The sequence below is a fragment of the Vidua macroura genome, chromosome Z (genome assembly GCF_024509145.1).
Source record: "Vidua macroura isolate BioBank_ID:100142 chromosome Z, ASM2450914v1, whole genome shotgun sequence".
NCBI classification, from domain to species: Eukaryota; Metazoa; Chordata; class Aves; order Passeriformes; family Viduidae; genus Vidua; species Vidua macroura.
Genome location: NC_071611.1, coordinates 2,523,427 through 2,548,977, shown reverse-complemented (window position 1 = coordinate 2,548,977; position 25,551 = coordinate 2,523,427).

Genomic DNA, 25,551 nt, shown 5'->3' with positions numbered 1-25,551 from the left:
GAGTGGAGAGCAACATCCAAACGCTGCAGGCCATGGAAGTGTCCATCCCTCCCCTGGAGGATGCAGTGGGTGAGCACCTTTGCCCTCAGATCTCTCCAGAGTCCATGACGACACCCGTACACTGCGATGGTGCCTCAGTCTCTCAGGAGACAGGGGCACCAAAGGGAATGAGAGGGAGCAGCTGTCCCTGTGCTTGGTGGCGATCAGTCATGTCACCTTCTCAATCTGAGAGGAAAGAGATAATGCTGGCACAAGGACAGCAAATAAAGCCACAAGAGCAACTCTGATATCACTTGGGAAAAGAGACATTTAGAAAGATAAGAAGAGTGGAATTCCATCGCTGGTGACCTGAAGCCTGAAGGTACACCATGAATGTTTTTGGGGATAAGGTCTTGGGTTTTTCTCTCTGTCCTTTCCTTGTCCCTGGCCTGAGGGGAATGCCCACTGGTGTTCCTCATCCACAGGTGCAAACTGAAGGGGAAGGGAGTCACTCCGAGCTGATGGAAGACACCCAGTTTAGCAGTCACATAAGGAGACAATTCAAAAAGGAAATCTCTAAAATGAGCCAGCTGCTGTGTGCAGTTAGACACAGAAATATCTCTGAGGAGCCTAAGCAAAACAGCCCTTCACATGGACACTTCGTGTCCAAGGAAAAACCTGTCTAGCTTGCCTGCTTAACTCAGTAAAACATATGGTTGTTAAATATGATCAAAAGGCAGTAATGAGTATGCGGCTGTTTGTTCCCTGAGAAGGGAGAGAGTGGCTTGCTTTTCACAACCAAGATGACATTGTGTCTGCTGCTCCGTGCTGTCTCCACAGTGAATTCGCTCTCTGATGTGATGGGGCTTTAGCAATGCCAAGAGGCTGGGGCTGGCTCCTGTTTTGTATTTGGCTGCCCTCATTATAGTGGAGTGCTTTCAAGAGACAAGGAACCAGCTTAGGGGCTTTACCTTTGTCTTCAATTTTAAAATAATTGTGTTTGAGTTTTACAATTCCACTTGTCCCTGGGAGATGATCTTTTAGAGCAGGTACATGGTGCTGTTAAATTGAGCTCACTGGATGTCCATCCTACAGGGTGGACATCCTGAGAGGGTAAGTAGGATTGCACTGGAGTTAATCTTTAATGTTTTCACCCAGTTCTCTCTAGTTTGTGCTGCAGTGTTGAGGCAGACCCCTGCTAGTGCCAGGACAGATCATGCATCTTGTTCCCCACAGGCAGCCTCAGTACAGCACATTTCTTTTGGCCACTTGATTGTCTAGGGACATGAAGACTACACTAATAACTCACCCACAGGGGTAAGCCACAGCCCTCTGCCCTAACACTGTCTCTGTCTGCAAGATGTGCATTTCCCCTCATGCAAGGAGCTCTCGAGATGGCAGCATAATAATTTCGCATGCTCCCAACACAAAAATAGCATCCCATTTCTCCCAGAAAGATGGGATGTGCATGTGAGGGACCAGAACCTCGTTACATGCAGTAACACCAGCAGATTGCAGAGTGTGTTTCTGCAGCAGGCAATTGCAGTGACACTGGGTGTGGTACAGGAAGGTTGCATTTTGTCTTTTGGAAATTCTCTGCATTACTGAGCTAATTGCTGAGAAGTTCACAATCCAGATTGCTGGTCATTTGGTAAGGGGAGTTAGCTGCATCTTAAACCTCCCAAAACACACTCTTTGCTTTCAGGCTTAGCAAAAAATAAATGAACATATGAATAAATAAAAAGGATTAAGCTGTGCTCAGAAAATTCCAGTCATGGACCAACAACTAGGCTCTTCAAAGTCTGGCAAATGCAGAGACAGAGACTTAATTTGCAAGCATTGTTTCCAGTACCTGTAGCAGGGGAATTCCACAGCCTCACTTTCTGGCTGTCCTTCTTCCCTCACTATCACTTTGGCAAGGTACCAGCCACTGCTTCCTCCTTTGCCATCATGCCCTATCCTCACCCTCCTCACCTGCTTCAGCGTTACTGCTTCAATGAAGAATTCGTCAGCCTTTGAGGAGGAGAATAAAAAAGGTAAGGCAATATTTCTCCTTAAAAGCAAGCAAAAAACTCAAATTTATTATCGCAATCAAACCAACATCATCAGCATGCTGCAAGATAATTCTTCACAAGATGAAGGAGAAAGTAGGAATTTACCAAAGAATAAAAAGCCTGAATATTTGTGCTAGATGTGTAAGGTTAGATTTGTAAATATATGCTCCACTGGCATTTTAAATCTGCCATGTCATTGCATGCCCTCCACAGCTGTAAAAAAAAAGAGAAGTAATTTGATTATTAAGAAATTCATACAGAGAGGCAGGAAATCCAAGTTCAAACCCCTGCTCAGATATAAGCTTTCTGAGAAGTAAGAAGCAGGTCACTTCAGAACAAATCTACCGAGATGTTTGGAGGTAGAGCTCAAACTGTCTGTGTTAAAGTCAGACAGCATTGACTGCCCAGCACAATTTAATCCCTTTTCATTTCCTGGCATGCCAGTATGGGCAGGGCTGCACAGGGTTATTTCCAGCTGCTCCATGAGTTGTGTTTAGAGGGTGGTGTCAACCAAATTCAGCAGATAAATACCCTCAATACCCCACAAGAGACACGGATTTAATGTCTTTTTTTTTCTTTTTTTTTTTTTTCCCCCTGGAAACAGGCTCAAATAACCGACCTACAGATTACCCCAAGGGATGGCCCCTGAAGAGCAGAGCTCTGTTACCCAAGAGCTGACTGGCACCAACAATCCCTGATGGACAAGGGAAGAGAATTGCATCAAGAGAGCAAGTCACTCCTCTGGGAACCAGGCCAGGCAAAAGTATCTGTGGCCCATGTAGAGATGCACACACATGGCACAGGCATGGTAAATCCTGGGTGCAAACACACAGCATATCTGCAGCATATAGCCCAACAAGGAGACACGTCTGCTGTGGTGGCCATCTGGATGGGACGCCTTTCTTAGGTAAGAGACAGAGAACCACTATCTTTTTGGTTGTTCTTCATGTCCCAGAAACACTTGTGCTGGTATCACATATCCAGCTAGCTCCCAGGAAGCATGGTGGTGAGGCAGTGTTTACTGCAAATACTGAAATTTATTAAAACTATAATAATTATGTCGTCATTCAGGGCTCCAAAGTGACCTTCAGCATGAAGACAACTGCTTAAAGTGTTAGTGATGGGCTTACATATGTCAATGCTACTTACACACTCAAAACTGCTGAATTGGGGATTTAAGGCATCAAAACCTCACTTACTCAGTCCAAGTCAATGTAATTTAATTCATTAGTCCTGATGCTCACCTTACTTATTAATGGCTGATATAAATTAATGAGTAAGTAACTAACTGGAACCACAACAGGGAAAACACATAATTTAGAGGCATCTTTAAATCTTACTTTCTACACAGGCTGTTAGTTTGCATCTGCAGGCAAACTTTTTAAGCCAAATTGGTAATCAAGGTACTATTGGTTTAAGTGGCTGTAGATTAGAGGCTGTACTGACTTAGCAACATTTCTTTTCAACAGGGTATCTGAGTTAATCAGTGTAGATATACTCATTCAGCCTCTTGAATACATGAGCTCTAAGTTTGTCAGGATCAATTCTTAAACAACTTCCCGTTCATTCACCAGCTTTCAGCTCCTCCTGCCAGAAGAGCAGTTTTCCTCTTATAGGCTCCAGTTCGGTTTATGTCATCTGCATACTATTAATCACATCATTTGAGTGCCAAAATTATTTTTTCCATTTGATCCTCCTTAATGCAAGTTAGCCTACAACTCATTTTTGTGAAAAAAAAAAAAAAAAAAATCATAGAATCATCACAGAACCCTAGAATGGTTTGGGTTGGAAGGGACCTTAAAGGGACCTGACATGGTCAGGGACACCTTCCGCTAGACCAAGGAGATCCAAGTCTCATCCAACCTGGACTTGGACAAGGATGGAGCATCCCATAAAATACCCATTATCTGTGTTTAAAATATTTGAATTCTCTGCAAACCAAGCACCTTTCTTTGGAGCTGCACTGAAACAGTCTTCAGCTCCAAAACACGACTCATTTTGCTACCATTTTGACAAACACAGGCTTCATCAAATGACAAAATGCCATCCTTTACGCTTTGGATATACCTTTTAAAAGTAAAATATATATAATGTCAATGCATAGGCAAGAAAAGAAGATGTTTGCAAAGTCCATTTATGCAAACTTGTATATAATTTAGAAGCAGAATGGACTCTCACATTATATAATTGCCACGATTCCACAGACGGATCTTAAAAGCACAAGAAATACTTGATGAAAGTTCTTTTAAAGTCTAGAAGAACTCAGTGATTTCAGTGAAGAATTGGAAACTCTGGACACTCAAAGGCAAATTCGAAGTGCTAATGCATATTTCAGAAGCCTAAATTCAATGGTCTATTTTGAAAACGTGACCTCCTTTTATCTTAATTTTTTTTCCACTCTGAACCTTCAATCAAATAATGACATGAGAGATGGGAAACCTGTGGAGTTCTGTGATCAGATTCTCAAAATCTCCTTCTGGAGATATTGATTACAATTTACCACTCTAAGTTGGACCCTAGAGATCCAAAATTGGATACATATTAAGTAGCTTGACCCTACAGATCAGATCAGCAAGCTATTTGCTAGCTGATACTGCCAATGCTGCATGGGCTTTAACTACTGTTCGACTTCTTCATTATCTCCAGCTTTCCAGGGAATAAACTCTGTCTTCATTTCAGCCCATTTCCACCCCCCTGCATTCCAGACATGGACAGACAAAATATGGTGAAAATCAGTTTGAAAATAAGACATAAAATTGAGGGCAGCATGGCTGAGGGAGACTGGAGGAATTACAAAGGAAACATGTTAGGCTTTGGGTTCTGACTTTCACATTAAATAAGATGCTTTTTTCTTCCTGTGCCCCAGGGAGACAAATTTTCGCTGTATTAGATGGAAGGGAAAAGCCTCTCTTTTATTCTTGGAAGATTTCCTGGAAGCCTTCCCCAATCTGAAGATGCAATTTCAGCAGTCAGAACTTAGCTGGGGAGCAAACCAAGAGACTCTTTCATGAGCATACATCAAGCAAGGGCACACTGTCCCTGACCCAGGCCTCCCTCCAGCCGCAACCTGCTACGATGCTCCGTCAACAAGATTACTGTTGAGAAATTATTTATTTCTCCCCGCTTCCCTAGCCCGAGACAGCGAGGAAACAAACACACACCAAAAAAAAAAAAAAAAAAAAAAAAAAAAAAAAAAAAAAATTATAAAATCACCGCATGTTTTAAGAACCCCGTGTTGAGGCGCCGCTGCGCGAACTTACGTTGCCCTTTTCAAATTTATTGACGGTGTTGATGCAGTTGTAGAGGACGCGCTCGCCCGTGTCCCCCTGGTCGCCGATGAGGCAGACGAAGACGTTGGCGTCGGTGCCGCTGCCGCTCACCGTGCCCGTGCACACCGTCACGCGGTATTTGATCACTGGGGAGACACAAGTTACAGGAACAACCCCGGAAACGCCGTTATTCGCCGTTTTTTTTTAAATTTACCGCGCTTCTGATGGGCTTGTAATTAACTTTAGGTGTTCGCACTTCCTCCGGCTGGTGCTTCAGCTGGTGTGTTGACTCGTACGCTTCCACGTTACCACTAGGAAAGGGGGGGTGGGAAAAAGCTAAAATAGAAAGGCCTGAAGCATTGACAGAACCCACGAAAGTCCTCCAAACCAGGGCATAAAAATCCTGGCCCTTTCAAGAAAAATGTCATGCAGTGGAGTGCCCCTGTCCTGCTACCTCCCCTCCTGCCCTCCCAAGATGGCACTGGGGGTGGGGAGCCATGCAATGTGCATGGGGAAAACAACATTTTCAGCATCCAGGGTCCTGGCAGGCAGATAAAAAGAGTTAGGAAGGGACAAGTGCTCAGAGACCCGAGGAACAGGCTGTTCATGTTGGATTTGCGGGACAAGACAGGCCCAGCTGGCCCCATCCCCTTGGGATGGTTATAATCATAGAATCATAAAATCATCACATCATAAAGGTTGGAAAAGACCCCCAAGATCATCCCTATAAGAGTCCAGACTTCATGCAGGAGGTTGGATTGTATTGCCTGCTTTTTGCCTTCAGGGTCATCATATGGTTTTTTTGGGTGGATTTTGATCTGCCACCTTCTTCCCCTGACCATGCCCTCCTCTCTGCCCTCCAATCCCATTGGGTGAAGGATTTCCAGAAAGAAATATCACAACAAGGAGCCAGCTCACACACCAGCTTTTGAGAGAGACCCCCTTTTCTCTAGCTTGGAGAAGGGACAAGAAGCAGTGCTCCCACCCTCCCTCCAAAATCCTCCTGCAAGCCCAGCATGGACATGCTCAGCACAAATTCTCCACACAGGAAAGTGCCTGAGTGAGGATTCAAGCTGCCCTCTCCACAGCTGATTAAAAATACATTTCAAAACCAGGTTTATTTACATTTTAATAACATCTGCAATTACAATTACTCTTCTGAGAAACTGCTCCACTGCATGCAGAGTACCAACATCAGGACCAGAAATTTCAGAAAATGGGGGACAGAGTGTGGGTGCTTTGGTGGAAAGATGAAAAATCCCACTGGCTACCTTGAGATGTTCTGCTCTCCTAAATTCTCCCTCTAAGTGGATTTAATTCTTGTGACACAAGGTCAAGGCAGAAGTGGCCACTCCAGGAAGCCAGGGCAAAGTTCTGCAGCTTTCCTTAATTAAATCTCCAATTCAATTAAAAGAATAAATAGTCTGGATTGCTCATAATACTGAAAGATGCATATGCACACACCACTGTGCTGTGCAACTTACTATATATTTATACATACAGCTGCATGAATTTGCATATAACTAAATAAAACTTTAAAGCCCAAAATATGATTGTCAAATTTTAGATTGCATTTCAGCTAAGCTTGCTTTCCATGAATATTCCTCAAACCTTGCACTTCACATTTTAAGGGAGACTGGAAAAAAAATCACAAGTTTAAAAAAAAACCCAAGCCCTGGAAACAATTGTGCTGTGGCCAGATCTCTTCTATTTCCCACCACAGAGAAATATGCTCCCAAAAAAAAAAAAAAAAAAAAAAAAAAAAAAAAAAATTAACAAAAGGCTGGGGTTTCTCAAGCTTCATGCAGCTAATGATGCACACAGAAAGTACTGCAGGGAGAAAGCGCCAGAAAGAGAAGTTAATTGAATTGCATCAGTCTGCCTGTGCATCTCTCACACAAAGAGGGTTTCTTTCTATTCAGGTCCTAAGCAAGCCTCTGCACAGAGCCCGTGGCTCTCACCTGGCATGACTTCAGTCACCAGAGGTCCCTCGGCGGGGAGCTCCCGCACGATCTCATTGTCCTCTTCGTTTATATCTAGCCAGCGGCCGCAGTTGAACGAGTATTTTTCTTTTGTCAGCGTTTTCAGCAGAGTTACCTTCATTAAACCAAAACACCGCATGAGTTCAGAGGCTTAAAGGCAAAAAAAAAGCAACAAGATCCCGGCAGGTTTTTTGCCAGGGAGGCAAGATTAGGTAGCAGCAGAGAAATAAAACACATTAATAATGAGACCGTCCAGCTTGTGCACTGTAGTGATGCATGGAGCAAAGTCTGTCACAGCTGATGGCTCTTCATTCCTCCTTTCTCCAATCATTCCATGGTATTGAGGAACTTTGGAGGGATTCTGCAGCTCTGCAAACGGCTCACCATGTGCCACTCTACAACCCCAAGGAGCAAATCAGGGATGGGGCTTGTGCTGTGGGTTCTTGCTGATGAGAATCAATGCATAGAAGAAAATAACCCCCCAAAAATTGCAGGAACCCTGGAAAAAGATCTGCAGTGGCTCTGAAAGGAGGAATGAGCAAATAAGGTGGTTCTCTGCAGTTGTCTATTGAAGTGTGTAAAGCAAGGGTGTGATGAAGGTCTGTAAAATCACAGGTGACAATGGAGAAGGCAGAGAGGGATCAGATGTTCCCTCTTCTGCCTCAAGAAATACAGGGCATCAAATGACACCTGTGGAACAAAGTTCTAAGCAAAAAAAAAAAAAAAAAAAAAGGGCACAATCAGCCTGTGAAGTCTTTGCCAAAAGCTATTAAGGTTGTTGAAAGTTTAAGTGTTCAAGGGGAGGCTGGAAACTTCAAACCAGTAAACCAGTAACTGGAAAAATAAACCTGCTCAATGCTTTCTGTTTGATAGACCAGTTTAGGAAGTAAGTGTCCAACTGGAATAGTCAAAACCTGAAAGAATGTTAGGAGGAAATATCACAAATGCTTGTAAGTGATCTTACACTTCTAAAACCACAGCCTTATGTGACACAAGAGAGAGGATGTTGGGCTCGAGGGACTTTTGGCCTGACCAGTGTGGCTGTTCTGGGTTCTTGTGATAGAGAATGGAAGCCTGACCCAACATGAAGCAAACCAGGCATGAAACGTGGGAGGACTGGAACAAAGCATCATTTGGGTTTAATCTAATTTCCTAGATGCTATAATGGGTGCACAAGTGATGGGATTCAGGTGCCATGAGCCTGATCCATCCAGAAAACATCAAAATGGGTGTATATGGACAGATTATTTTCCTAAAGTCATAGAATCATAGAATCATTTGGGTTGAAAAAGGCCTAAAATGAGGCCAACCATAAGAACATAAATTAATTTCATGCATCTTAGCCAGGTTTACTTAGACAGTTTGGCCAAGAGGGAATCCTAGACACTCTCTGTTACCTCCTGTCCTTCCTGAACATAATTTTTCTGCAGGAAAATAAGATACCAGAGGGAAATATACAGCTGCAGAAGATACAAACATCATCTGTGAACAAACTAATAGGGATGATTGCAGCAGCCCAAAGTCTGACCAGCAATTTTTTTGTCATAAAAGACCCCAGCCAGACACTTTCTCCCACCATGTGGTGACAACAGCAGTACTTGATGCCATCCTACCCCTGGAGATGGGTGTTGGCCGTGGATGATTTCATAGCTCCACAGCAATGCAGGAGAGCAGGATCTGTCAAAGCACATTAGAGGTGCCCAAGAAAAAGCTACAAGTGGTAACCTCTGATTTATCAACATACTTATTTAGAGATGCAGAGCAAAGTGTGTGTGTTTTTAAGCGCAGAGAGCGAGATCCAAGCTGCTCAGGAGGACCAGCGGTAAAGCTTAGAGGTGGAATTTCAGTCCAGACAATCCAGGTCAGGGGTGACAGCACTGTAATCAGTGCTGGTAGAGCAAAGGACGTGTGAGTGAAGATCAAGCAGGTCACCCTTGTCGTCTCCCACACAGCACAGGGCTGCTCTCCTCTGCACAGTCTCCGTGGCCTCCTCCTGCCTGCAGGAGTTCAGCCACCATCACAGGGCTGTCAGCACTTCAGGGCAGGGGATGCTACACTGTGCAATCTCTGCTGGAATCAGGTTTTCTGTTGTGGGCACTGTAATTAAGCCAAGAAGGAGTGGGTTTGCCTTTCTGTACAGTAGTGGTGTCTAAGAAGAGGAAGTTTTCTGAAGAGCAAGGAAGAGAGCTCTGATAGCAGTGAGATGAGTACAGCAGTTGTCTGACATGGGAATGGTGGGAAAGTGGGATTTTCTCCACCAATCTGGGCTGTTGGGAGCTGCCTCTCCCCGTTGCTGTCATTTCCCACACACAAACCCACACAATTATTTGGCTTGGAAAAGCCCTCCAGGATCATCAAGTCCAACCATTTCCCCAGCACTGCCAAGGCCAACATGGACCCCTGTCCCCAGGTGCCACATCCACATGGCTTTTAAATCCCTCCAGAGATGGGGACTCCACCACTGCCCTGTGCAGCTCTGCCAGGGCTGGACAACATTTTCCATGGAGGACTTTACCCTGATGCTCAATCTAATCCTTTCCTGGTGCAAATTTAGACCATTTCATCTTGTCCTCTGACAAGGCAGGCACCACAGAGCAATGCACATCAAGCTCAGCTGCCAGCTGGAGAACACAGTGACCCAGGGCTGGCACTGCAGAGCTCTGCCACCAGCCTGGCTTTCCAGGTCTACCTTCCCTTGCTGTCCCCTCACCTTATTCAGATGCCAGCCAGCAAAGGGGTTTCTTTTCTCGTGCCATATCCGAAGCTTATAAAAGTTGCCGAGATCAGGAAGCTCTATCTGTAAATGGGTAAAAAAGGTGCAACACCCGTTTTTGTGAGTCAGCAAAGCACACACACAAAGGGCACCTCTGAGCATCTTTTAAGAGCTAAATCAGAGAGAAGTTGAAAGTACCAGCCTGTTCCCTGTTTTGGGAAGACAAGTATATCCACAGACAAGTAAATAATTTGCATCACCACCAAAAGGACTGACTTCACCTCAACTTTTGAAGGATCTAATGGAGTAAAAATCTCATACTGATGATTTCCTGCCTGGGATTGAAGCTAAAACCCTGGGAAAACAATACCAAGCCAAATCTACCACTTCCACAAGACTCATACCATGAATTTGTCAGTCTGTCCAGTTTCAAAGTTGTCTGAATTGTTGTCTAGTTTCATCTCATCTGACTTTCCTTTGTCTCCATAAATCTGGAAGAAGATGGTGGCATCTGTTCCTGCATTTTTTATGTCACTTGTCCAGATCCACAGAGACCAAGGGTTTTCTAGAAAGAAAGGTTAAAGAGACTTGTTTTAAAAAGTAATTTTTATAGGGTGACCTGGTGAAAAACATAATTATCATTGTTTCCCCTGGTAGGTAGAGAGGGTAGGGTGAAGAAAGACAAAGACCTTTCATCCTTTTCTGCACAAACATTATCAGCTGCTGCAGGACGTGCAGGAATGAGACTGGAAACACAATTCTGTGATTTCATGTAAAAGAAAATGAGAAAAACATAAACAACCTCTTTTCAGGTGAACCATATTCTCTTGATATATTCTCTCTCTCTACTAGGGTACTGTAGGGTACTCTAGGGTAATGCAGGGGTGTGACCCAACCCTGTAGTTTCAGTTCACTTGTCAAATACATACAACTCAAGCTTCAAAGACCATAATTTCAGGGGAATATTCATATTTTCTTTCGTCAGTGAGGAGTCTCCAATTACTTGTGTATGGTGCAATGCAGCTCCAGGTAGCTCCTAAAAGCTTGTCTGATCTGTGTCTGGAACAAGGAGGAATGGGAACACAGATATGCTATCACCTCATCCTGAGATAATGAGCATCCCAAGACTGGAGTAATTATCCCAAAAATGCTTCTTGCAGAACAGGCTGTCTCAAAGCCCACTCAGGTGTCCATCCCTAGTGAGGCTACACCATGTGGGACAAACACACTCAGAAGTACAATATCTTTACTCAGCATAAAGATATTTTCAAAAAAGGTTTTGAATTATTTAAATGCCTAAATTTGACACGACTTCAGCTAACACTTTTTTTTTTTTTTAATACTACATGACATACCCTAAGATTGTGGCCAATCTGCAAGATCTTTATCTCAAGTCTTCATCCAACATTTTTATGGCTAAGACCAGTCCACCTGCAGCAGCTTTACATCGGTTTTCTTACCAGAATATTGTTGCATATATAAGGGTGACATTATTTCCTCTAAAGAGCCCCTCATCTGCATACTTTATTGACCATAGTGTGTATCGCTTCTGCAGGCCTTGCTGCACCCACAGGAGAGGGAACAGCTTTCTTTCCTCACTCAGACATCAGCTGAATTATTAACAAATCCTAATGAGAGAATTGCTAACCCTATCGGTACACCCGAGCCCACACTAGCACAGCTTGACCTTCAGAGACCAGAATGGAATATAAAAATATGATGGCATGCATATAAATTAGATTTTTACTGGTCTACTCAGTGTTTGACTGTATTAAAAAGAGACAAGAGCTACTGAACAAAAAAAAAAAAAAAAAAAAAAAGAGGGGAAGAGGGAGCTCTGAGAAAAAGTTTTGCCCCTGTTTTAATAATGCACAAAATGTGTATGACCACTCCTCTCTGAAAAGCACCAACTTTAGATGAGCAGAAATGAAGCAAGATCTGTGGATGGCATGTGATGGAGAAGTCTGTTCTCCCTGGGGAAAGCTGCAAGTGCAATTCAGACACCAAAGACTGTTCTCATCTGTCTGGTTTGGCCTCCCTGACCTCTTGCTGAGGGAAAGGAGGAGTGAAGCATGCATGTAGCGGGAAATGGGACCTTGTACCAGAATTAAATGCGGATAGAGGGCTGTCAGAGAAAAACCACACAGGGGAGATGTGGCTGAGTTAGTGCTGAGGCTGCTGGAGAAGGCCAGGCATTCCCTCAAACACCCATCATCATCCTCCCAGGGCTTGCTGGGAGCATCCCCTGGGTTCTCATCCCTTCACACTGAGGTACCCAGGCACTTTGGAAATCCTCAGAGCCAGGGCAAATATTCCCCAGGGCACAAACACCAGGGAGGACAAGACCTGGCACAACAGTTTCCAGGATAACATTCAAGATAAGGAGAGGAGGGAATAAAAACCCGCAGAATAAATACAAGCTACATATGGAGCTGCAATCTGCTGCGGGAGCAGCTTTTGGATGCTGTGCTGGGAGACGTTTCACCATGGATACCCCAAGTGAGGTTCAAGCCAGCTTTGATCATCTCTGCAGAAAGGGACAGTCCTGTGTGCACAGGGAGATAGGCGAGATGACATAATAGGTCTTTTCTAACTCCGAGTCTTACACTTCTATAATCTGGCAGCTAAAGGTCACAGATTTCTCAAGGCTAATGCTCTCTGTCTATCTCCTGCAATGCAGTGGTGAGGGAATTAGCCTGTCAATAACAATCTGAGCTGATAATAGGGGGTTAAAGGTTGCAGATGCTTTAGCTAAATGGACTGAGTCGGAGGTGCAATGTGGTTATAACGCTGACTAACATTTAGATAAAGCTTATTCAAATGAGCTGCTGTTTAAGCAGGAGCCCACCCGAAGCACTCCCGGATTAAACCGTGTCTATTATCCTAATTAAAATATTCTGTTTACACATGGCCACAGCGGCACGGGCCGGGCAGCAGCGATATTTTTTTGGCTTGGTGAAGAAGCAGGCTGGAGCTGGAGCGTGTGGGGATGGATGGATGTGCCCACACGGCACGGCAGGGCACGGAGCAGCTCCTCCCAGCAAACGTGTGCCATTGCCTCCCTCTGGGGAAAAGGCTCCGCATCCAGCACGCACCTGCCAGCTGGACAGGGCTACGACCTGTTATTTCTCTAGGGTCAGGAATAAAAAGAGGTGAAGTCAGTAAATAAGAGTTTTGTTTTATTTCCCATTCTCCCTCCCCTCCTCCACCAAGGTTTGTCTCCTTGTTGTATTTTTTGTTCCCATCTGTAATAAGAAAGCTTTGCTTCTGTAGTGATAAGCAACGTAGCCTGGCTTTTCTGCAAAGGTAAGATGATGTCTGAGGCAGCCCTAAACCCAGTGGACCTGAAGGAAATGAGTATAATTCTTCAAAATATTATAGGAGTTTAGTTTTATACTCCCCATAAGCAGTATTTTCAAAGCTGAAACCCATGCCCCACCATCAGAAGGACGTGGAGCTGCTGGAGCCAGCCCAGAGGAGCCCCCGGAGCTGCTGCCAGGGCTGGAGCCCCTCTGCTCTGGAGCCAGCCTGGCAGAGCTGGGGCTGTTCAGCTGCACAAGAGAAGGCTCCAGGGAGAGCTCAGAGCCCCTGCCAGGGCCTCAAGGGGCTCCAGGAGAGCTGCACAGGGACTGGGGACAAGGCATGCAGGGACAGCACACAGGCAATGGCTTCCACTGCCAGAGGGCAGGCACAGATGGGAGATTGGGAACTGGGAATTGCTGGCTGGGAGGGTGGGCAGGCCCTGGATCCCTGGCAGTGTCCAAGGCCAGGATGGACAGGGCTTGGAGCACCCTGGGCTAGTGGAAGGTGTTCCTGCCCATGGCATGGGGGGGTTGAAATTAGATGACCTTTAAATGCCCCTTCCAAACCCAAACCATTCTATGATCGAGTGACTGAATCCACTTGAACCTCTCCTTGACCCTGGCTATATCCATGTCACTCAGGTGACACTCATGGGGGATGTGGCTCGTGGGAGGAGGGGTGATGGTCACAGGAGGCTCCTGGACACTTGCACCTACTTTTCAGCCTTTTCTGGCGCAGGGAAACCATTTCGTAGAGTTCCCGCTCTATGAGACCGTCCCCTTCATCCTCATCCAGCCACTTCCCACATGGGAAGGTTTGCTCAATCCCGGTGAACGGGCAGTAAACCACCACCTGGGAAAAGAGATTGGGACAGTGAGCTTGAACATTCTGCTACTGGCAGCCCACAGGGCCTTGGCACTGAAAACTTAAACAAACAGAGCAAAGACAGAGCTGGAGATCTTGGTCCTGCTCTCAAAATCAATTTTTCTGGACCAACGTGAACCAGACTGGTTGCGCAAATCCCAGTGTGGAGTACAGCTACGAGTCATCTGTTATTCCCATTTCTGCAGCAGTACATCACAATGGGATCACAACCAGGAGGAGGTGGAACACCAGGAGGGGAAGGGAATGGGAGCAGGCAGGGTGGCTGCAGCAGTCAGCGTCGTGTCAGGGCGCAGCGCAGGCCCTGCACCACGCCAGTGCACGGCAGGGCTCTGCAGAAAGCACTGGCTACAAAAAGCCTTCAAACATATCCATCCTAAGCTGATCCGGCTTGCCAGGAAAACTGAATTTCCTCGTAGCTTCAGGGTAGGCATCTGCCTTCCCCTCCACCCTCCTGATGACCTTGTGCATGATCTAGTGTTGTCACCACAAGCTGGGAAATAAACTCTCCAACCAATTTGCTGGGTTGGAAAGACAAAATTACTTTCTTAACAATGCAATTTCACCTCAAAGCATGAACAACAACCAAACAGACCACACATTAAAATAACACATATTTGTCACATTTCTATCACATAGTCATTACACTTCCTGTATGCATGAATATATGCTTATTATTCCCGTGAAGTCGCTTGGATATGAGTAGGGGTCTTTTGGGGATTTTATTGGCCATTTGGGAACATCCCATTCCTCAAAATTCCCTTATGGTCCTGGATCTTCTGGTGAATCTTCTTTCCTGGAGAGTATCTCAAATATGTGTCCAGGTTGTGATGCCCTTCTCTTTATCATTCTCTGCTCTGGCACTCCATCTCTGTTCTCAAAACTAAGATATCTACCAGAACATATTAATCACTGGTGGAAGCAAACAAGGAAGCGTTAGCTGGCACAAAACTTATTAGTCACAGATGCAGGGAGTTAACACAAGGCCACATTAATCTCTGGCATGTGTACTAAGCACTGGATGGTACAAAACCAAACATTACCCACGGATATAGGGATCACACACCATGTGCTAAACTTAGAAGAATTTTCCAACATCTTCTCCCACTGCTGTGAAGAATTCTTCTCAAAGAAATATAAGTTGTTGGGTAACAACTTTGTGTATTTCTCCACTGCCTCCCAGTAGCAGCTGTGGTCAGCCACTTTCTATTGGGTTTTGGGTTTTTGTTTTGGTTTGTTTTGGTTTTTATTGTTTTGTGGGGTTCTTTCTTCTTTTTTTTTTTTTTTTTTTTTTGTTTTGTTTTGTTTTGTTTTTTGGGTTTTTTTGGGGTTTTTTTTGGGTTTTTTTTGTTTGTTTTTTTGTTGTTGGGTATTTTTTTGATTTTTGGGGTTTTTTGGGGTTTTTTTCTGTTTTTTTTTGTTTGGTTTTTTTTTTTTTTTTTTTTTTTTGTTTTGTTTTGTTTTGTTTTGTTTTGTTTTGTTTTGTTTTTATTATTATTTCTGAACCTCTAGGGCAGCATCTAGAAACTTGAGGGCAGTCTGAGCATAGATGATAACTTTGAAACGCTCAGCACATTCCAAGGGGGCATTTCTCTCCGGCCCCTTGGGCAGACATCTGAAGGTGCTTTTGGAGCTGAGCAAACAGTAATCTCTGTCTTTGTGACTGCAGAGGGGCAATCAGCCCAATTAGCGAGTGATTGACTTATGCATCTAACGTGCCTTTGAGGCAATCGGCTGCTCTCGTGTGTGATGTATAATATTGACTTGTTAAACCGGGGATATTGCCTTCCAAACAAAAGCAGACTTATTTATTTATTTATTTTTAAACTGCTCTGGGTTGTCGGGGTCAGGTTATGAATGGGGGGCAGGCCTGACAGCTGCCTGCAGACAAAACTCCTGGCAGTGTTGGCCCAGTGGTAGCACCCCGTGACCTCGGAGGTCCCTTCCAAACTGAATGATTCCATCAGTTTGTGATAACTAAGTCTCACCTTCTCACAAAACCAGCCAGAGCTGACACCACAATTATCATGCCCAATGGTGACTCTGCTGAGGGGGCTGAGGAGGGCAGCTATCTCCACGTTGAAGAGATCCGTCCTGGCACGCTCAAATTCACCTCCTTCCAAGAAGATCTTCCCACTGTTCTTTAAGCCTTTGGAGCCGTGGAGGATTACGTGGATCTTGGAGTTGGTGCCGGCTCCTCTGATGTCTCCGGTCACTACAGCCACGTTGTACACAATGCCTGGAGGAATCAGAAATTTGGTTAGGGGAAAAAAGAAGGGAGGAAAAGAGTCTGAGAGTTATGGCTTTGATTTGATTTATGTTGGAGACTCTATTGATTTCCCACTGGTCTGTTTTAGCTTCTGACTTACACACGGTGCAATGTTTCATTTGTTTTTGTCCCACACATAACTCTGAGAAATACACATCCACCTTCAGACTGCCCAAGAGAAACAGGCAGGGGGGACCAACTCCCTGTTCCATGGCCCAAAGCAAAAAAAAAAAAAAATTCTTTTTTATTCACTATTAGGTGAAGAAAGGTAAAAAAACTTAATTGGCAAGTAAGTAGTTTGATTTTGAGAAATACCATGCACCAAATATGTCAGAGAGTGCTGAGAGGGTGGAGAAATGTTTCTTTAAACAGTGGTGGCAAAATCTGCAATATCACAAAACTCTGAAAACTTTGGGTTTATTTGTCTCTTAGCCTATCATGCTGCTGAAGCCATCAGGACCTCCACAGTCACGGTGAGATCTCAGCAAAACAAGGTTTGGGAGAGGCATCAGCCCAGCTGGAAGAAAGAAAAATATTTCTGAAAAGAAACCTATTTACATTAAAGTGTCCTTGGGGTTTTTTTTTCTATCTCCAACTGTTGGTCTAAGAATGAGAACACTTCTTCCCACAAGCCTTACCTCACAGCCAAGCACATCTTAAACCTGTCTCATGGCATCAAAAATACACCTAAACACTACAGGAGCATGTAGAAAATAGTTGAGAACTAAGCCAAGTTTTTTTCTAAAATCAGACAGAAATTTCAATAGGCACCTGGGATGAAGCAAAAAATGTCAGAACTCACTCTCTTACAAATAATCCCCCCCTTTGAATTTTACGTTAAAAAGTACTCAAGCATGCTATCTTCAACAAAACCCCACAGAGCAGGAAAACAAAATACACAGTCATGAATGGTAAAAGACAAAGGAGGCTTTTTGGGATTGAATTACATTTCTTTTCATTTTCTTCCCTTGATTTTCCCTAACAAGCATCCTGCAGTGAGGGATCTGCACCCAGACCACTTTCCTCATGCACATGCAGGAGGACTGCAGATGCTGAAGACCATACAAGGAAATAAAGAACAGTTGTTACATGCATCATCACAGTGTTTGCCTTCATGCTATTAAATAAATACAGGCAGAACACTATCCAAATAATCTTCTGCCTCGTGACAAGTTCTTTTATGGACTTTACATCCAGGTTTCTTTTAACAGAGACATAAGCTTTGGTTGTCTTTGCTTTAACCATGCTGGATAATAAAAAGGACTGATTTAGGGCTCAGGACTGTGTTTCTTGTTTTGTAAAAGGATGTTTAGCTCCCCAGACAAGAAACTGAACTACAATATTCACAACTTTGTGCTTTCGGAAATAACAAACACTTGGTTTGAGTGCTGGTGAGCAATTTGCTGAAGGTACAAGCTGTATCTTTGATTCCCTGCCCGGCAGCCCCTTATCCAGGTGCACCAGGTGATAAACCAGTGTGCAGGTCCTGCACAGCTTCACAGGTGAGACACAAAGGTGGGAAATGTGCTGGCAGTTCAGGAGCCCTCACACAAAACAGCCCATCACCAGCAGATGCTTCACTGCAGGTCTCCCTGAGCATAAGGCATTAAATCTTCTAAAAAAAACATGGCTAATAGCCTTAATTTCCCATTTCCCACCACGGATTCAGGCCATGATTTTACCTGTGGCTTCAGTGCCCCCAACCAGAATGTCCCTCTGTATTTTCCCATCATCTTCGTCTAAAGCGAACCAGCGTCCAACTGGGAATTGGTACACACATTTATTGCCAATGTCCTCAATGATCACCTAAGAGAAAAGAGACACCACGTTGGAGAATAGCATGGGAAAAGCAAAGGTTTTACACAGCGGGGTGGCAGAAGAGCAGAAGCTTTATGTACACATTCTTACTTGGTATTTAATGTACTCAGTACTCAAGCAGATCCCACTCCACTCCCTAATTAGCACTGATAGAATTTCACACAATCAGTGAGTAAAAATCCAGCTTTTTTCTTTTATTTCTTTTTTTTTTGTTTGTTTTTTCCAGTGAACCCACTCTGCATCTCTTGCGGTGTACGAGACCAGATGTCTCTGCTATCAAGACCAGCTGGCCTGGCCTGTCTTCCTTCTCTCCAGAGCCTGTTTGCTGGCTACTCTTCTCCATCAGCTGAACGACAGCTCTTTGTTCTGCTTTGGCAACAGGCTGTGTTCTCTCTCTCTCTGCTTTAGAGCCTTGTTATAATATAATGCCTAGGAATTTCAGGGCAAATCCAGACCATCAGATGAGCTTGTGCGACACAGTAATATCACTAGATCCCAGTCAGTTACTCCATTGCAAAGGGACTGCTGTTAAAACCCTGTGGCAGGAAACAGTTTCTAATTTGGAAGGATTTGGATCTTGGACCACAAGTGAGGTAGAGCTGTGCAAATATCATGAGGTTTAACAAGGCCAAGTGCAAGGTCCTGCACCTGGGTTGGGGCAATCCAAAGACAGGCTGGACAGAGAATGGATCAAGAGCAACCCTGGGAGAAGGAGCTGGGGGTGCTGTGGGTGAGAGCTGGACCTGCCCCAGCCTGAATCCCCCTGCCCAGGGCTGAGCCCCTAGCGTGGGCAGCAGGGCAGGGGGGATTCTGCCCCTGTGCCCCTGTGCTCAGCTGAGAGCCCACCTGCAGAGCTGCCCCAGCCCTGGCTCCAACAGCACAAGGATTTGGAGCTGCTGGAGCCAGCCCAGAGGAGACCCCGGAGCTGCTGCCAGGGCTGGAGCCCCTCTGCTCTGGAGCCAGCCTGGCACAGCTGGGGCTGTTCAGCTGCACAAGAGAAGGCTCCAGGGAGAGCTCAGAGCCCCTGCCAGGGCCTCAAGGGGCTCCAGGAGAGCTGCACAGGGACTGGGGACAAGGCATGCAGGGACAGCACACAGGCAATGGCTTCCACTGCCAGAGGGCAGGCACAGGTGGGAGATTGGGAACTGGGAATTGCTGGCTGGGAGGGTGGGCAGGCCCTGGCACAGGGTGCCCAGAGCAGCTGTGGCTGTCCCTGGACCCCTGGAAGTGTCCCAGGCCAGGCTGGACAGGGCTTGGAGCACCCTGGGACAGTGGAAGGTGTCCCTGCCCATGGCAGGGGGTGGGACTGAATGATCTTTAAGGTCCCTGTCAAACCAAACTCTTCTAGAATTCTGTGACGTTTTGCTGAAACAAGCTGGGGAACAATATTCCCCTTTAATGTTAGACTAGTTTTTGGCACCTCCTGCTGAGGTGTTTCTTACCAATATCTTCTGCTGGACTCCTGAATTCTGCCATACAGTTACTGTAGTATTTTAAACCAGCAGAGAATAGTATTCAAGAATTTTGGTCAGAAGAGAAGAAATCAAAATCTCTACTCCTCTGTGTGGGTTATGTCTCAGAGGGGAAAAAAAAAAATATCACTATTATGGATGGAAAGCCCTTGAGACTTCTCAACAATGAGGGAGAATCTGAAATCTGTCCTTTCTGATAAATTTATAAAACCATTCTTAGGGAAACAAAGCTTCCCTTCCTGTCATTCATCCCGCACCGTGCTGTTGCCTGTAGCACTCCCGAGTCCTGTTGTACCTCCACAGACACAGACAGCAGAGTCTGCCAGGGCTGGGATTGTCAGCATGAGAGAGCTGGAGTGCTAGAGACTAAAATAGACAAGGTTTGGGAGAAATATCAGCACTCCAATGCCTCTCTACCAGCTGATCCTCTTTGGGTTCCTTTCAGTGGGTTTATTCTTACATTTAGAGGTGGAAAACCATCTCTGAGTATAAACCACTCTGAAAACACAAGAAACATGAGAACAGGTTCATCCTGGAGTGACAACACTAGAGTGTCCAAGTATTGAACCAAATTACACAAAATCCATCTAAAACCAGTAGACAACAACTGAGCTATTTTAGCTCAGTTCTCCAACCTTCCATCTGAATTTGGAAGGCCAAAGATGCATTTTACTTAATTGTAAATATCCTGCAGGCTTCTGGCAGAATATAGGGTTGGTGTGTTGGCTGCAAGTAGGTTTTGGGACTTGAGCAACCTCACCAAGCTCATTAAAAATTATCTCATTACACCTGTGATGTGAGAATGAGGTTCTGTGTTTTTTGCCCACCACTATTTATGACATTGAGCACAACTTCTCTGTTTTTCATTTCCACATTTTTCATGGGCTGACAACATTGTAACTATTCCTGCATTTGTGTGGTGGTGGAGAAGCATGTGCTAATATTTGCATTTGTACTACATTGAACTATCCTGTTATTGAGGATTTACAAATATGGGGTCAGGTCTTCTGTGGATTAAAGCCGGCTGTGTTAAACTACATCAGCAGAGGAAAGAAAATGAGACCAGAGAGGAGTCACAGATTTCCCCTTTTAAAATATTCCTTCAGTCATTACACTGAAAGCTGTAATACCTTCCTACCCCATAGCAGGAGATTAAAATGAGCAGGAAAGTGGAAGAATAGGGTCTTCATGGCAAGCATCTCTCTTTTGCTGAGCCAATGATAAATCACTTAAATTTGGGCAAGCTATGAGTCTGCAAATTTTCACTGTGAACAGATCCAACAGATAACTCTTGGATTCTGGTATTTTTATGGTCATGGTAATGAGTTAAGTCAAGAGAATGAAATGATTTGTGTCCTTCTCAGTAACCTGTATCACCAGCAATTCTCCTTAAATCTCTTGCTACCAGACCACTGAGAGGGTGAGATATTTTGAGCCCATGAGATGCTTATGTTGAATGTCTCAGGAGTAACTAACCTTTGCAAGGAACCAGCCAGCAGAGCCACCCTTGTTATTATGCCCGATATTAATTTTTCTTAATTTTCCCAGGTTTGGAGCATCGAGCGTGAACTTGTCTTCTGCTCCTTTTTCAAAGTTGTCTTTGTCATTGTCCAGTTTCCTCACGCCTGAATGGGCAAAGAAAAGGTAAAAATAAAAGCAAAATGAACAAACAAACAAAGCCCTACATCAAAACAAAAACAAAAACAAACAAACAAAAACCACCAAAAACCAAAAACCAAAAAGCAAAAAGCAAAAAAAAACCCAAAAAATCCAAAACAAAAAAAAAACAAAAAAAAAACCAAAAAAACAACAAACAAACAAAACCCCCCCCAAAAAAGTAATAAATAATAACTCCAAGGAGGAAAGGGTTGCTGGCACATGCATGTTTGTAAGTGAAGAAATATTTAGGAATGTCAGAAAGTCACCACTGACTGAATCAAATATTCCCTAGATATCAGCTCTCTGCACCCAGGATTCAAGGCAAAGGCAGAGGACTTTCTATTCTAATAAAAAAGGTGCCTTTTCTCAAGCACACAAAAGACCAGGATTTCCACTCTAATGTCATAGTTACTTGCAGCTCTCAGAGCTTTCAGAAATATATATCCAGATGGCTCTTAAATATTTTTTTTCATATCACCACATTTCCCTTTTATTTTTACTGTCTTTGAAAATCTCCAAACTGTTCAAGGAAAGCTTTGGTCACAAGCTGCAGATTCTGACATTTCAGGACACAGAATTCTTTTCTGTATCCAAGAGGAAGGCTTTATTTTCAAATTAGGACCCAGCCAGGGCTGTTGGCTTTTTCCTGATCTCACAGGGGTTTGCCTTTATGGAAAGTATTAAAGCTGTGCCCCGGTTTGCAGCCTGTGTGATGCTGTGAGTGGGATGAAACCCACCCAAGGCTGCAGTGCAGAGAGAGAGGTCAGTGGGCAACTCATCCCTCTTACCTTAGAGAGGATGAGTCATTCTCTAGGGGTGTTATTTCTCTGTGTGGATATGACAGAATCTTACCTGGAGACCCAGGTAAGATTCAGACTCCCACTCTGGGATGTCTTCAGTGAGATCAGATGAATCCCCCTGTAAAACTCTGGAGGATTAATCAAGGATAAGCCCTATCTACCAGGTTTTATAATCTGTTCAAGGACACTTGGCACACATCGTATCATTTGAATTTGACAGGATAGGTGCAGTGTAGAAGCAAGAGAATATTTGTTCCCTGGCTACAGGAATCTCCAGCAATCTCTGCCCACTTCTTTTCATGGCCCAGAGAGCTTGGTTTGGGCATGTCTTTTAATATTATTCAATTAATTTTTTAAAAAATTAAATTAAAGTTTCCAGACCACTGTTGCATTACAATCTACATTTAAAAATAATTACATTTTTTTTTTTAAAAAAAAAAAGCTATTCAAACCCAACTAATATAAACCTTGATTAAATTATTTTTACAAGTGGCCAAGCAGGCTCAGCCACCACCTTTGCCACAGACAAGGGATGTCATTATCCATCCAAGTACCTGGAAAATGAGACACGCAGCTCCCACTGCATTCCCTGTAAATACACATTGGTGTTGGACCCTTCATTGGGTTGGCACTTTCTCCACTTCTTTCTGCTGGTGGTTTATGCTGTGTTTTCCCAGAGTCTGCTTTTTTTAACGTCAGGTAACTTGAGTCATGCCCACACCCAGCCACAACTGCTGCATTGCAGATGCACCTTCCAGGGGCTGTGGATGTGAGGGCCCCCAGAGCTAATGGCATCATTTGTTGTGCCTTTCACTCAGCCAAATCATCCTGCATTTGCCAGATTGCCTCTGTGCGTGTGTGTGTGTGTGTGTGTGTGTGTTGTTCACATCACAGGCCTGCAGAGCAGGAGGAAATATTTTAGGAAATTATTTGCATTTGAATACCTGTGTCTCCTTTCTCACCGAAGATATTAATGAAGACATCTGCATCTGTTCCACTGCCGCTGACTTCACCAGTAAAAACCCGGACCACGTATTTGTTGACTGCAATGAGGGAGGCAGAAATCCCAGTACATTAATAACTCAGTGGTTTGATGCAAAACCCAACAATACAGACCAATTCAGGCTGTGCTGGTGCTATCTTGAAAGCGTGGTCTGAACTGTGGCTCTTGGTACAATGACCCCCTTCTCCACAAGAGGAATAAAATCCATAGGCAGGATTCTGACAATGCATATTCACTGCCCAGGGCAGAAGGACAGATCACTTGCTTCCTGGCCTTGACACTGAAGAGTGAAATAGAAGAGAAAGTGAAAATTTTGATGTGGATACAAAGGCTTTAAATGAACTTGGACCTATGGACCAGCTCTGCTTTTCCCAAACATCAATGGGTTATGGAGTCAGCCCAAGCTCAGGCCTGACCCCAGTTCTCTCCTAGAGCAATTTTGAAAGTTTAGTTTATACCAAGCAAGTAGTTTTGGGAAATAATATCATAGTGATAGAAAAAGGAATAATGGATTTAAATGGAAAAAGGAGAAATTTAGACTAAATATATACGGAACAAATTCTTTACTGGGGCAGTGGTGAGGGACTGGCACAGGTTGCTCAGAGTTGTTGACACCCCACCCGTGGGCACGTCCAAGGCCAGGTTGGATGGAGCTTTGAGCAACCTGGTTTAGTTGCAGATGGAAGGGAGTGGAACTGGATGGACCCAAAACCTTCTCTGATTCTCTGAAATGTCAGCCACGCTGCATGAAACAAAAATGTGAAGGTGGCCACCCTTTTCTTAAAAAAAAATGCAAAAAAACAAGAACAACAAAAAAAAATTCAGTCATCCAGTCTTTTTTTATTTAATGAGGAAACAGTAGTAGACTCAGGAGCTGTAACACTGTGAAGATGCATCATCTATGGCACCAAACCCTTGCAGGTGAGGCACATCATGGACATTACACACATCATGTCAGTGAATTTGAGAAGCAAGTTCTTTAAACAGATCAGGGTGGGACCCACTTGGTTCCCAAGGACAGCAAAAGTGAGCTCAGTTTCTTCTGGAACCAATGAAAAAGCTCCCATGACCTTCAGTGTGACTTTATTTGAGCCAAATGTGAGAAAAAATTGAGCCAAATATGATCAACTTTGAAAATCTCACACTGAAGTCGCCTGACTACCTTGTTCCTCCAAGCAAACAGCCATGACAGACACCTCGTCCTGTATCTTATGTGAAAAATGAGTGCTGGAGGCGGGCAGCAAGACACAAAACAGATGAAGATGCATGCAAAATCTGCTACTGAACAGTACATGATGTCATACAAGCCCTGAACAGAGTTGGTGTTACTGAACCCGGGGTAGCTGATGCTGAGGGCTCTGTGCAATGCCACTTGTGTATTTCTGAGTCCTGGGCACGCTGCTTCTGTGAAAGGGTCAAACACACAAATCTCTTCACACACAGATCCTTGGAAAAAAATAGAACTCCTTGCACCACAGAATCATGAAATCATTAAGGCTGAAAAAGACCTCAAAGATCATCAAGTCCAACCATTAACCGTGATTCTTGGTTTGCAACTTTTTTCCCCTTTGCCAAGTGCCAAGTTAAGGGATAATCTTTCCTGCATTTTCCAGCCAGCTACAGAAATGGATTCTCTCAGGAGCCATGGAACATCACCCAACACTGAGTTACCTCTCCCCGAACAGATCCCCCACCCCCTCCACCATAATCAATGTATATTAGAAGTTATTCCAAAAGACAGCAGAGGGCCTGGTGCACGTGCTCCCACAGAGGCAGAGGACATGAGAGCAAACGTGTGAGGAGCGGCTGTTGGACCATCCCCTGAATTACAACGATGCTCTCAGCTCCCAGGGTGAGGAGTGCAAGGGCAGAACCCAAACAGAAGGGAAAATCACCTGTCACAGTTTAATGAATGTGCTGGGAAGAGGCTAAAAATCGAGCTGACATCCCTGGCGCCTCATCGCAAAACATGCCACGGCAAATAAAACAATAATGATAAAACTGCAATAAATACTAAATAACAAGAAAGAGAAGAACAGAGCTGGGCTCAGACAGGGGTGAAAATGCCTTAATGATTCTCTTTAACTCTTTAGCTTCAGTTCACAGAGCTCTAGCAACCTGCTAGAGATACACCAATACCAAAAGTGTTCATTTGCATTAGCAAAGTGTGGGGATGGTGAAATTTACATCTCCTACTTGGCCACTAAGCTGCTCTAACTAAAACTGACCCATTGTACCTTGCAATTTTTAATCACAGACCACATTTTCCAAGAAGCTTTGCTCCTTGCACCTCCTCTAGAACATTTAATCTGATGTCAGTGATTAATTTTCCACTCCACTTTTTGGGA